The sequence below is a fragment of the Pinus tabuliformis genome, chromosome 4_1, assembly GCF_031772625.1.
Source record: "Pinus tabuliformis cultivar Carrire ecotype Pingquan chromosome 4_1, CPIR1, whole genome shotgun sequence".
Lineage (NCBI taxonomy): Eukaryota > Viridiplantae > Streptophyta > Pinopsida > Pinales > Pinaceae > Pinus > Pinus tabuliformis.
In genome coordinates, this window is record NC_142303.1 from 225,213,624 (window position 1) to 225,228,668 (window position 15,045).

Here is a 15,045-nt window from a genome sequence, read left to right on the forward strand (position 1 = left end):
GGTGTTGTGTTGTCCTTTAGGCGGCTGGAGTCTTCGTACTAGTGGAGTCCATGACTGATAAATTTAGTTACAGAGTCGTGCTATGTCCTTTTCTCCTTTGGCCATGCTTTATGTTAAATATGGTGTTTGGGGATATTACTATAACTGATGCTGGCAGAACTGGTCATCTCCTTCTTTGGGCAACAGAATGGTCAAAGGACGTGGAATGCATGGGTAGATGGACTTTTTGGGGTGAGTGAGAAGAATGACCATCAAATCAGAGGAAGGAACAGCGGAGATGGCTCAGCGGAGGCTATCGGCCGAGGTGGGAGTGGGGCATGTTAGGGCCATTGGATCTTTAGTGGACAGGTCGGACGATTATCGGGCGACGGAGTTGCACGGGCGTTTAACAGGTAAGGGCGGTTTGGTCGGGCGGTAATGGTTTTCATGGCACCACTTTCGGGTGCTAAGTGGTAAATGCCCGAGGCCGAGCGATTCCATTCAATGATCAACACGTAGCAGTGGATGAGAGAGAAAAACCGCTCTCATCGCACGCTATCACTCGATCAAGTTGTCGGCGCGATGAAATCGAAGATCGTAAGATTTTGGAAGAGGTGATCTGACGATGGGGGCGGCCCGTTCCAGTTTTTTGCATGCATTTCCTTTGTTAATTCTTTTTGGCCCTTCCGGCGATCTCACATTATATCGCAAAAAGTTACGATATCACAAATCTTAGGAGTGATGACTTCTTTGTCCTGTCGATTAGCGGATGTGCCGATAATGTGGGATTGCGGGATGGCCGATATGTGGGATGGGGGACTAGGGATGTAGGACTGCGATATCGGCGTTCAGCACCATGAACCACCAATAAACCATAAGCTTGTGCCCACGACCCCATTGATAGCCGATTTGCGATGAGCCTTTTCCTTTGGACTATTTCTCTTTGCTTTCTAGCTTTCCAAGGGTATCTTTAATCTTCTTTAACTTCTGATCCAAGACTATGTTTTTGGACTTCCATATAACATTGGAAAGATTATCACGAGCACTATGTAATGGAGAGGGGATTATTTGGCTCTAATAACTTCTTTGGCTTGGGAAATGGCTTCAAATTTCCATGCTCTTATGTATTCTCGCAATTAATAACTTGTAAAGCGGTGAGTGACAACATTGTCTCCTACTTGGGATAGTGCCTTGCTAGCAAGGTGTTGAGAACCTGCAGACTAGTATCCTTCACCATTGGGCATGGAGTCAGAAATATATGAACTTACATAAAGTTCCATGAACCTTTGTTTGCAGGGAGTCACTTCCTCCTCAAACTGAAATGCAGAAATAAAAATTCTAACAACTAGAAATTAAATGCTCAACTAGTGAGCTTATTTCTATACATTCCTACTTATGCACAAGGCTCAATTCACCTATGTGATTTAAACCCCACAATGGAGCTAGACCAGCATTAGAGTATTGGGCCTTATGCCTTCACATTGTTGAAAAATAAAAACTAAAACAAGTAAGCACCATGAAAAATATGCAAATGAAATTTTGATGCATGCTCTAGACATAACCTCTATTGCTGAGTTAAGAATATGCTCATGTACTTAGCTACAGGTTCATGGAATTGAAAAGGAAAGTTTGCATCTACCTCTTTTTCATGAGCAGTATGTTGATGAATATCCTCTTGGCGAGGGAAGCCACAAACATTGTTTAGATCCTCAGTCTTATATTTTTTAAGCAAAACTTGTTTCCAGAATCTTTCTCTCCACTTGCTGGTAAATGGATCTATTTGAAAATCCTCGACCATCTCATCCTCCTCTGAATGATTTGAATCTAAACTATAGGAGGTTCTTGATCTTGTTCTCCAGGTGTAGGATGTGCTTTGTAAACTGGAGCCTCCTTGCTGACTTCCTGATGGGCTTCCTCTTCTTGCACAACTTCCCATGACTAGGAGCACTATGGCTCAGCATCACTTGACTCTCCATCAAAGTCATATATTTCATAAGAAGGAGAAACATCAAAATCGGCCAAATTATACCTCTGATGGTTTATTTGCAGTCTGATGATGATTCCTTCTTATCTTTCTTGCTCATCGGGTGATCTTCTTGACGTGAGTGGATGTTTTCTTGGAGCGAGGCTCCATAGACATCTTCAGCAAGGTCCTCGACCTTGGGAATTTCTTCATTGTTAAATTGTGTGCAACAATATTCAAATAGAGCATTCGGTGGATAAAATCTTTTGAAATATTGATGCAATGTTGTATGAAAACATTTCAAGGAAGATATGCTGCTACGAGGTATCATTTTAAACCAAACTCTAGCATCCTCATCTAAATACCACTTGAACAAATTCATTTGTACATCTTCAAGAAGAATACCTTGTTGCTCCATGCATTCATGAAAGTATTTCAGGTGATGGTCAGGTCTTCTCTCTGTGTTCTCACTGAATCTAGGAAAATAGGTATCCCACTCATGAAACGCAGGGACATGATTGGCGTTACCAACACTAGAAGAGAAATCTAGTGAGGCAAATTGGTTGGCTAGGAATGTAGGAATGGCCATCTCGAAAGCCTCCCTATATGAGTGATTTTAGTTTCAAAAGTAGGGAAAGTTTTTGGCTACTGTAGCATCAGAGTGAGTATGGGGCTACTTGAAAGCTAGGATAATCAAATAGAGATATGGACAGTGGATTCGCCGAGATGTTTACCATAGAATTGAAACAATGGAGTCACCAAGGTGATAGATCTTCAACCCACACTTCCCTTGCTTGCCGAACAAAGGAAATGTAAAATTTTGTCGTACCCAGGGGAAAATATTCTAATCTGTTCCCGGACAATGGTGCCAGAAAGATGTTTTCGCTTCAAATCACACCAGCAGCACAAGTGTTGCAGGAGAGATAGAAAGCCTCCTAGAGACAGCCTTTAGGTTGATTGTAGACCAATGGCTAGGACATCTTAAGTAGAGGAGTGCATGGAAGATTATTTGTGAGGGGGTTTTCAACACTCCAATTGTCATGTAATAAAAAGATAATAAAAGGGATTGGTTCAATAGGTCTTCATTAAGGTAGACTCAAGCTAACACGTGGATTCAAATGCGGGGGTATATCAGGGCAATCTCAAAGAGAAATTTCTTCTTCTGGTGGTCGACACACAACAATGAAACAAATAATACTAAATTTGTAGTAATAGTGGAGAGGAAGAGAGGAAGGAGGGAAATAGATGCTTCGAGCTGTAACAAATAGAACCCTTAGCAACAATGTTCCAGTAGAAATATGGAAGAGGAAGGAGGTGGAGTGATAGAAACAGTGGAGTGAAAAAGAAGGTTTCAGGCCAAATATAATATGGGTATCATTATCTGTCAACAACATAAGTAAATATGAGCTAACACATGTATTGCAGGTTAATAAAATACACCAATAAATCTGTAATTTCTATAGGTATTGTATGCTAGTAAATAACACAAGTAAATCTAGATTATAAGGCAGGTATTGTTCTCTATTTAGCAGCCTAGATAAATCCATCAATCAGGGAGAAACCTCAACTTCATTACACTATTTTAGAGAGGGGAAAACACAAATGAAATGAGATTTATCAAGAGGAAACATGATTAATGTTGATCATGCTTGGAATCACCAGGGAGTTTCAATAATCTAATATGAGTCCAACATACCAGTACATAACATTCAGAACAACATCATCGAAGTCCCCCATGAATAAGTAAATAGAACCAAAAGTGGCATCTCAAAATTCCGAACCTCAGGGTGAGAAATTCTGGAACCTTGAATAAGTGTTTCTTCCCCCTATTTATAAGAAGATGGGGATCTTGGATTACAATTGCAACAAAATATCTGAGTCAGAGCTCCAGCTATTTGCTAGACTAGCTGTCTAAACCTATGTAAGGTGCTTTTGCCCAAAACTATTACAATCGAGATCAGATCCCTTCTTGGAAATAAAGAAACCACAAAATAATGAGAAATAAAAGGAAAACGGAAAGATGATGGAGGAGGTGTCCCACTGCTATTCCTGTGGAGCCCCCTGATCAAGCCATGTCTCTATCATGATACACTTCCCCTGCTGCTCAGCCAATTTCTATCAATTCTGCCTTAACTGCCTGATTAGTTCTTTCTTTGAGCCGAGTGGAGACCCATGTCGAATTATTAACTGCTCTCATGCCCCCCATACTGGTGCACCGCCGTACCATACTCTTATTCAATGCTAGAGCTGCCGACCCATCCATCTTTAATAGACCTGTATCATGCTCCTGGTCTACATGGGGTTGCGTTTATGATGTAACAAGAAGTCTTTCAGGTGCATGCCTTTATCACTGAAATATCACAAAATAGACACATTCTGAATTCCCCTTAGGCCCCTTTTGGTATAGCCCCTTTCTGTTGTTTCCTTCATATGACCAGGGGCTATGACCAAGTGTTGAGTCCTCGAGCGCTAAGGCCTTCACGCTCCTATCTGGGGCCTTTTTCCTTTGTTATATGAAAGCTCGCACTTCGACGCTTTTCAAGGGCTGCCAATGAGATTTGCCTTTGAACCCTGCGATTGTCAATATGTGGCGGCGAGCCAACTTGTCCAGACACGATGGTATATAGAATGCATCACATAAAGTATCGCATCTGAAGGAGGGGTGTTGAATGAGCATGTGGCCTTTAAAAAGGGCGGACCCGATGGGCCTTTAAATCCAATGTATAAATTATCGCATCCGAGGAGTTCCCACACATTGTAATGGCAAGTCGGAAGGGACTGAGGTGTAGGAGCGCCTTGACCTATGCGATCATTGATCGATGATCTGTGGGGGTGGCATCATCAATGCCATGTGTCACCCTGTGAATGGTGACACGTGTCACCCAGAAATTCCCCTATAGGACTGCTAAAAATATCGAATTAGAATGCCACGTGTCCTCCATACCACCACGTCATTGATGATGTCAACTGTCATGTCAGCCATAGGGACCATTCATATTGCGCCAAGTAGCCCCCCTGGAGGAGAGAGAAAATGGCCAATCCGACCTTAGTTTTTCCGTGAATTCCTTTGTTAAATAGAATCGGCCCCTCCCCAACGATTTAACACTGTATCGCAAATCACCGATATCTCAAAGTTTTTAAAGTGGTATCCCCTTTACTCTGCCGATACCGTAGAGCCGTCGATCATCAATTTTCGTACCGCCACATGGAGGAGAGAGAGAAAGGGGGCGGCACGTTCCTATTTTTTGCATGCATTTCCTTTGTTAAGCCTTTTTAGCCCTTCCCAACGATCTCACATTATATCACAAAAAGTCACGGTATCACAAAGCTTAGGAGTGGTGACCTCTTTATCCCACCGAGTAGTTGATGTGACGATAATGCGAGACTACGGGATGGACGATGTGCGGGATGAGGGACTGCGGGATGGTCGATATGTGGAATGCATGACTGCGATATTGGTGTTCAGCACCATGAACTGCTGATAAACCATAAGCATGTGCCCCTTGGAAAATTTTAGGGGCTAATATTCGCAGGATGGCTAATTTTTTGTGCTTTTTCCAGAAAAAAAGTTTCGCCAATTTCCATTTTTTTCTAAAAATGATTCGCCCAAATTTTATAGTATAAAATTATTTTACCTTAAAAATCACCAAAATTATAGAGACTATGGATAAAATAATTATATATTAGAGTATTTTTAAAAATATATCACCAAACATTTTAAAGTGTACATATCAAGGACTAGTAAGATTCGCCAATGTTTCTAAACTTTAAGATAAATTTCCATCCTTAAAATTTTCCCTGATGTGCCTGGAACCCCGCTGATAGCCAATTTGTGATGAGCCTTTTCCTTTGGGCTATTTCTCTATGCTTTTCTATATTTCCAAGGGTATCTTTAATCTTCTTTAACTTCTGATCCAGGACTCCGTTTTTGGACTTCCATAAACCACTGGAAAGCTTATCATGAGAACTATGTAATAGAGAGGGGCTGATTTGGCTCTAATAGCTTCTGTGGCTTGGGAAATGGCTTCAAATTTCACTACTCTTATGTATTCTAGCAACTGATAACTTTAAGTATGGGGGATTTATGCAGTGCATTATATTAGATATCATTTTTTGGGATTCAACTGCGTTAAGTAAGTCATTCAAACGTATGACCATTTCCATGAGAGGTAGTCGTAACTGACTAATTTCTCATGATTTTTGAATAGTTCAGTTAGCACTCATTGCATCGGGTGATGCTCACAGGGGTGAAGAAGTGGGATTGAAACTAGTGAAATGTGGAGAACGAATCACATAGCATCAATCATCACTTCCGGGGCTTGCACCCGATAACCAAGACTTCCCAGGAGGTCACCCATCCCAGAACTCCTCTAGCTCAAGCGCGCTTAACTGTGGAGTTTTTCCCCACAATCAAGCCCACTTAGCTTGCTACCCCATTTGCAAAACCTTAGCAAGTATTGTGCCTCATGAACCATTCAAGTAGAGATCCCTTGACTCTTTTTTAATTTAAGTATGGGGGATTTACGCAGTGCATTATATTAGATATCATTTTTTGGGATTCAACTGCGTTAAGTAAGTCATTCAAACGTATGACCATTTCCATGAGAGGTAGTCGTAACTGACTAATTTCTCATGATTTTTGAATAGTTCAGTTAGCACTCATTGCATCGGGTGATGCTCACAGGGGTGAAGAAGTGGGATTGAAACTAGTGAAATGTGGAGAACGAATCACATAGCATCAATCATCACTTCCGGGGCTTGCACCCGGTAACCAAGACTTCCCAGGAGGTCACCCATAACTTGTAAAGCAGTGAGTGACAACATTGGCTCCTACTGGGGACAGTGCCTTGTTGGCAAGGTGTTGAGAACCTGCAGACTAGTATCCTTCACCATTGAGCATGGAGTCAAAAATATATGAACTTACATAAAATTCCATGAACCTTTGTTTGCAACAAGTCACTTCCTCCTCAAACTAAAATGCAGAAATAAAAATTCTAACAATTAGAAATCAAATTCTCATCTAGTGAGCTTATTTATATACATTCCTGCTTATGCACAAGGCTCAATTCACCTAAGTGAGTTCAACCCTCCAATTGAGCTAGGCCAACATTAGAGTACTGGCCTTTATGCCTTCACATTGCTAAAAAATAAAAATTAAAACAGGTAGGCACCATGAAAAATCTGCAAATGAAAAGCTTGATGCATTCTCTAGACATAACCTATGTTGCTAACTTAAGAATATGCTCATGTACTCAGCTACAGGGTCATGGAATTAACAAGGAAAGTTTGCATCTGCCTCCTTTTCATGAGCATTCTTCTAACGAATATCCTCTTGGTAAGGGCAGCCACAAACACTATTTATCTCCTCGGCCTTAGATTTTTTAAGCAAAACTTGTTCCTCGAAGCTTTCTCCCCACTTGATGGTAAAAAAATCCATTTGACAATCCTCGACCATCTCATCCTCCTCTGAATGATATGAATCATAAACCAAAGGAAGTTCTTGATCTTGTTCTCCTAGTGTAGGATGTGCTTTGTAAACTAGAGCCTCCATGTTGACTTCCTAATAGGCTTCGTCTTCTTGCACAACTTCCCATGATAGGGAGCATTGTGGCTCAACATCACTTCACTCTCCATCAGAGTCATATATGTCATAAGAAGGAGAAACATCAAAATCGGACGAATCAGACCTCTGAGGGTTTATTTGCAGTCTGATGATGTTTCCTTCTTCTCTTTCTTGCTCATTGGGTGATGCTTCTTGATGTGAGTGGATGTTTTCTTGGAGCGGGGCTCCACAAACATCTTCAGCAGGGTCTTCGACCTTAGGAATGTCTTCATCGTTAAAATGCACGCAACAATCTTAAAATAGAGCATTCGGTCGATAAAATCTTTTGAAATATTGATGGAATGTTGTATGAAAACATTTCAAGTAAGATATGCTGCTACGAGGTATCATTTTAAACCAAATTATAGCATCCTCATCTAAAGACCACTTGAACAACTTCATTTGTACATCTTCAAGAAGAATACCTTGTTGCTCCATGCATTCATGAAAGTCTTTGAGGTGTTGGTCAGGTCTTCTCTCTGTGTTCCCACTCAATCTAGGCAAATAGGTATCCCACACATGAAATGCAGGGACATGATTGGGATAGCCGGCAATAGAAGAGAAATCTAGTGGGGAAAATTGGTTGGCCAGGAATGTAGGAATGGCCATCTCGAAAACCTCCCAATATGAGTGATTTTAGTTTCAAAAGTATGGAGAGTTTTCGACTCCTATAGCATCAGAGTGAATATGGGGCTACTTGAAAGCCAGGATGATCAAATAGAGATATGGACAGTTGAGTCACCAGGATGTTTATCATAGAATTGAAATAGTGGAGTCGCCAAGGTGAGAGATCTTCAACCCACACTTTCCTCTCTCACCTAATAGAGGAAAATATAAAATTTTGTCGTACCCAGGGGAAAATATTATAATCCGTTCCCCGGAAACAATGCAAGAAATATGTTGTCGCTTCAAATCGCACCAGCAAAATAAGTGTTACAGGAGAGATAGAAAGCCTCCTAGAGATAACCTCTGGGTTGATTATAGACTAGTTCCTAGGACATCTTAAGTACAGGAGTGCATAGAAGATTATCTGTGAGGGGGTTTTTCAGCATTCCAATTGTCATGTAATAAAAAGATAATAAAAGGGCTTGGTTCAATAGGTCTTCATTAAGGTAGAATCAAACCAACACGTGGATCCAAATGCGTGGGGTATATCGGGGCAATCTGAAAGAGAAATGTCTTCTTCTGGTGGCTGACACACAACAATGAGACAACTTAATATTGAAGTTGTAGTAATAGTGGAGAGGAAGAGAGGAAGGAGGGAAATAGATGCTTTGGGATGTAACAAATAGAATCCTTAGCAACAATGTTCCAGTAGAAATATGGAAGAGGAAGGAGGTGGAGTGATAGAAACAGTGGAGCACAAAAGAAGGTTTTAGGCCAAATATAATATGGGTATCATTATTTTCCAACAACATAAGTAAATCTGAGCTACCACAGGTACTGCAGGTTAATAAAATACACTAGTAAATCTATAATTTCTACAGGTACTATATGCTAGTAATAACACAAGTAAATATGGATTATAACACAGGTATTGTTCTCTATTTAGTAGCCTAAATAAATCCATCAATCAGGGAGAAACCTCAACTTCATTACACTATTTCAGAGAGGGGAAAACACAAATAAAATGAGATTTACCAAGATGAAACATGCTTCACATTTATCATGATTGGAATCACCAGGGAGTTTCCTTAATCTAATATGAGTCCAACATACCAGTACATAACATTCAACACAATATCAATCAATTCCCCCATGAATAAACAAATAGAACCAAAAGTGGCATCTTAGAATTTAGACCCTGTGGGTGAGATATTCCAGAACCTTGAATAAGTTTTTCTTCCCCGTATTTGTAAGAAGAGGGGGAGCTTGGATTATAGTTGAAATAAAATATCTGAGCCAGAGCTCCAACTGTCTGCTAGACTAGCTATCTCGACCTATGTAAGGCGTTGTTGCCCAAAATTATTACAATCGGGATTAGATCCCTTCTTCAAAATAAAGAAACTACAAACTAATGAGAAAGAGAAGGAAAATGAAAAGATGATGGAGGAGGTGTCCCCCTGATGTTCCGGTGGAGCCCACAAATCAAGCCATGTCTCTGTCATGATGCGCTTACCCTGCTGCTCGACCAGTTTCTATCAATTCTGCCTTAACTACTTGATTAGTTCTTTCTCTGAAGTCGAGTGGAGCCCCATGCGAATCATTAAGCGCTCCTGAGCCCTTGATACTGGTGCATCGTTGCACCATACTCTTATTTAATGCTGGAGCTGCCGACCCATCGGTCTTTAAAATATATGTATCATGCTTTTGTTCTGCCTGGGGATGCATTTACGATGTAGCAAGAAGTCTTTCGGGTGCAGACCTTTATCACCGAAATATCACGAAACAAGCGCATTTTGAATTCCCCTTAGGCCCCTTTTGGTATAGCATCTTTCCGTTGTTTCCTTCATATGACCAGGGGTTGCGACCAATTGCTAACTCCTCAGGCACTAAGGCCTTCAGGCTCTTATCTGGGGCCTTTTTCCTTTGTTATATGAAATCCTTCACTTCGGCGCTTTCCGAGGGTTACCACTGAGATTTCCTTTTGAACCTTGCAATCGCCAATCTACGGGGGTGGGCCGACTTGTCCAGACGCGATGGTATATAGAATGCATCGCATCTGGAGGAGGGGTGTTGAATGAACATGCAACCTTTAAAAAGGGGTGGAATAGACGGCCCTTTAAATCTAATGTATAAAATATCGCATTGGGGGACTTCCCCCACATCACAATCACAAGCCAGAGTAGACTATGGTGTAGGAGTGACTTAACTTGTGCGATCACCGATCATCGATCTACGAGGGTGATGTCATCACTACCATGTGTCACCATGTGAGTGGTGACACATGTCACTTGAAAATGCCCCTATAAGACCCCTAAAAATGCTGAATTGGAATGCTATGTGTCCTCCGTACTACCACGTCATTGATGATGTCAGCTACCATGTTAGTCATAGGGACCAATCATATTGCGCCATGTGGCCCCCTTGGAGGAGAGAGAAAATGGCCTGCTCGACCTTGGTTTTTCCATGAATTCCTTTGTTAAATAGAATCGGCCCCTCCCCAACGATTTAACACTGTATCGCAAATCGGCAATATCGCAAGGTTTTTAAAGTTGTAGCCCCTTTACTCCACCAATTTCCGACACCGTACAACCACCGATCACAGATTTCCGTACCGCCACATGGAAGAGAGAGAGAAAGGGGGTGGCCTGTTCCTATTTTTTGCATGCATTTCCTTTGTTAAGCCTTTTTGGACCTTCCCGATGATCTCACATTATATCACAAAAAGTCGCGATATCACAAAGCTTAGGAGTGGTGACCTCTCTGTCTCGTCGATGTGTCGATAATGTGGGATTGCGGGATGCAGGACTACGGGACTGCGATATCGTCGTTTAGCACCATGAACCATCGATAAACCGTAATCCTGTGCCTGGGACCCCGCTGATAGCCGATTTGCGATGAGCCATTTCCTTTAGGCTATTTCTCTTTTCTTTCTAGCTTTCCCAGGGTATCTTTAATCTTCTTTAACTTCTGATCGAGGAGTCTGTTTTTGGACTTCCATATACCGTTGTAAATCTTATCACGAGCACTATACAATGGAGAGGGGCTTATTTGGCTCTGATAACTTCTATGGCTTGGGAAATTGCTTCGAATTTGACTTCTCTTATGTATTCTGGCAATTGGTAACTTGTAAAGCAGTGAATGACAACACTTAACATCTGCACGCAGTATCGCACAACACAATGGTATGTCCATAGATTGCATGTCACACGCATACACTCATCTATGTTATGTGGATGCATTTAGACTCAGAGTGTGTTTGTCTTCATTTTTATATCTTCCATGTTTGCTGGTTCACGTGATTGCGTTGTTCGCGAACCATGCCTTCACCAACATGGGTCGACCAATGCGCCGATGGTTGCATTGGAAATATCACTTCACGTGATCAGACCCATGCACCATTAGCTTAGGAGTAGGAGTAGTGTTTGCTTCTTGTCTTGTTTTCTTGCATGCATGTTTACTTCTTGCCTTGTCTGTTTGTTTTTTTTCTTGCTTGTTTGCTTACTCGCTTTGCTTTCACATTTTGCTTCTCCTCTTCACTCTTTTGGTTGTTTGTTTGCTTGTTTACATTTGAGGGTTAGTTTCGCATGAAACCATGTATGAATCTTGAAACAAGAGAAGGTAAAGTGAAAGAGGACTTGTGCAGTTATCAATACTTGGTTATCTGTCGTCCTATCTCTATATGTAGAACTTGTTATCTTCAGTCCATGGTACACCAATGGAAAATACGTGATGTTCGAAGTGAACCTTGATGAAAACACAACGCTTGCGTGCTAACTAGTATCACCTACTCTAGTAAGTTGTTTTTGGTTAATCCTTGTCGGCTCAGCATTCATTTTTGTAATGTAAAGGAGGTTGCCCCCTTGAAGAGGCTAAATTCTAAGGCATTGATCTATCTTTTCTATCTTTTTGTGAGCTAGTTTCATAACAGATCCAAACAAAGACTAATAATTTTGAAAAAGGGAAAACAATTAAAGCTTCAAAGGTGCTTACATGGAGAAGCGCACTTTGCCTAGTGTAGTCCAAAACACCATTAAGATTCCAATGTGCGACCAAGCCTGTAACTTCTTCCATCAAATCACAAATTGCATTGTTAGTTTGAAGTGTAACTACCTCTTGAAAGTGTGACTAAGCTAGAGTCTCAACCTGTGACTTGCTCCCTCCTCATCACATTCTAGAAATGTGACCTAAGCTTGTCGCATTCAATCATTAGAGAAATTTTGAGTTCTAAAATGGGCCTCCTAAGGAATATTATAAAATAATAGTAGAAAAAATAAAATAAGATTAGGCTACATCATCAAATTCATATGGAACAAAAAAAGGAAAAATTAATTTTCAACTCGTATTCTCAATTGATATCCCTACACTTTTGCTCAAATTTAGAGCGGAAACACTTCTTGGGTGCGGAATTTAATTCCTCATCCAAGGAGTACCCATGTTGCATACTTTCAATGGACCCTACAACACGAAAAATGATAAATGCATGAAAAACTTGATTTTAATCATGATTTTCATGTATTTCTCTTTTTTCGTGTAGTAGGGTCCATAAAAAGTATGCAACATGGGTACTCCTTGGATGAGGAATTAAATTTGGAATCCAATGAATACTCCCACTCGAAATCTGAGTAAAATTGTAGGGAGATAAGTTGAAAATATGAGTTGAAAAGGTAGTTTTTTATTTTTTTATATTTTTACTTTTTTACTCCAAAAATGGTGAATCATCCCCCATGGTTGACATCATCATATTCAATCCTATTGGTTCTTATAAATTTGATTTTGGTTGTACATTTTTGTTTTGAGACCATTTTTTACCTCAAAATTTCTCTAATGTAAGGTTTAGCACAATCTCTCAATGAAACCTTGGAAATGCAATTTGTGACCATGACCCAATGAAATCAAGAACAGAAACCTTTGAGACAAGTTAGGGGAATTGGGGAGAATTGAGCTACATACATTATCACAACAAAGAAAGAAAAAAAAGGGACTGCCCATATTAATATTTCCACCATTATATTTTGCAAATTGATCATCATCTTTCTTATGTTTTTTCTAATGGTTATCTATAGGGAGAGGGGTAAGTGGAACTGAGCAACATATGGATCGAATTATTATGTTCAATCCAAAGCATGAAAAATTCACGCTAGGGATCACTAATTCAGAGGATCAAGGCGATGAATTTGAACCTTTCATAAAAACAACACCCATTCTAGATTTAAACGATAAGCTTAATGTCTTTGGGTGAATTTTAATGATTTTTGTTGTAGCTTTGAATGACAATTATGTTGAGGTCACAAAATGCATGCTCAATCCCTATCATTGTTGTTGTACACAAATACAACTTATGATAGAAGTGGAAATTGTGAGCCCAACTTTCGACTAGACAAGGGTTACCGAAGTTATTTTTCTGAGTAGTGTGAAGAGGAAATGTTAGCAGCGATAGATTCAAAACTTGGGAAAGAAGAAATTGTGTTGGTCACACCTATTCTTTCAAACAATATTCATATAGGGGATGTATTTTCTTCAGGTTTGGTATATTCATCTTCTATTTATTCAGTAGAACTATTTGGCTTGCTAAAGATTTTGTTTGGCTAGCTTCAGACTTGAAATATGGAATTCATGTTGTTGTTGCAGTATGGCTGAAGTAATATCATGAACCTATATTTTATCGCTCATCTTCATTTTTGAAGTCATAATCACTTGTTTATGGCCTACATCCCACAAAGGAAAAAGAACCCTCTTATAAACAGATTGACTATAACACATTAGATGACTTTAAACATGCATGGATATGCATGGATGATTGTTATTGCTTTATTCTATAAAGTTAAGGAAAATCATATCCAAACTGATAAAGATAACCCGAATATTCATGCAGAGGCATCCAATGGACAAATGCAAAATTTAAACCTAATTAATGTTGTGAATTTTAGCAGTTCACAGACAAGGGTTACATACTAGAGTGGAGTCATTATTTTTCATGCTCATTTGGAAATGACTATTTGATTTAGGTGAGATATTGGAATGGTTGGGAAAAGTAGCATTTACCTTAAACCTAGAGTGAAATTTGGTTTTCCTTCTAAAGAATATTTTTAGGATGTTGTAGGTCTTGCTAGCACTATTTATCACCAGGAATTGGGTATACCTACAGGTGCACATGGTTCTTTTCTGAATTACCAAGTGGGTGCAATAACTCTTGAAGTGTCTTTTTGTTTCTCTCTTGAAAATGAAATGACTCGCATATCATATCTTGTAAAGATTGGTAAGATTCTTGAAAGGGTTGTACGTTCAGTAAATAACTTTCTCAAAAAGTTTCACTAGTCTTTCTTTTTGTACTTATTAAGCTCTTACAGTAGATTCATCTCTATTGGATTCTGCATGATACCTTATTCCCTTCTTATTGTTCCCCTGGAAATCATTTTTGCAACCCTATGCTCATATAAAATTGGTGGTCTGAACCCATTAGCCAAGTCTTATGATGGATCTTCCCGTTGAGATTATTCTATATCAGAGTTAACTCATACAAATACACTTATGTCAACATTAGGCACTTGTACTTCAGGTCAGGAAATAGATGTCATTAACTTAGGTCTTAGCTTTCATTCACAAGAATGATTTAATGTGGAAAAATATGTTCTCCTTGTTCACTTGTGGGAAGATGTAGTGGCCATGTTTCTTTATATGCTATGTAGGCTCTGAACAGATCTGAGATGAAGTTATTGATTTGGGATGCCTTATCTTGTTTAACCTTATTTTTGGTATATGATGGTTTAGGCATTATTTATCCCATGTTTGGAATATGGGAAGAAGTATACAAGGAACCCCATATCGAAGGTTGGGTTGCTTTGAAATCATTTACCCTCATAATTACCACTATTGGCTTGGTGATTATGTCAGTATT

The 15,045-nt window shown here is 39.8% G+C and overlaps 1 pseudogene; it reads left to right on the forward strand.

The window, feature by feature from the left end:
* The first annotated feature begins 277 nt into the window (after positions 1 to 277).
* Positions 278 to 14,639, forward strand: LOC149175054 (uncharacterized; annotated as a pseudogene).
* Positions 14,640 to 15,045: the final 406 nt, after the last annotated feature.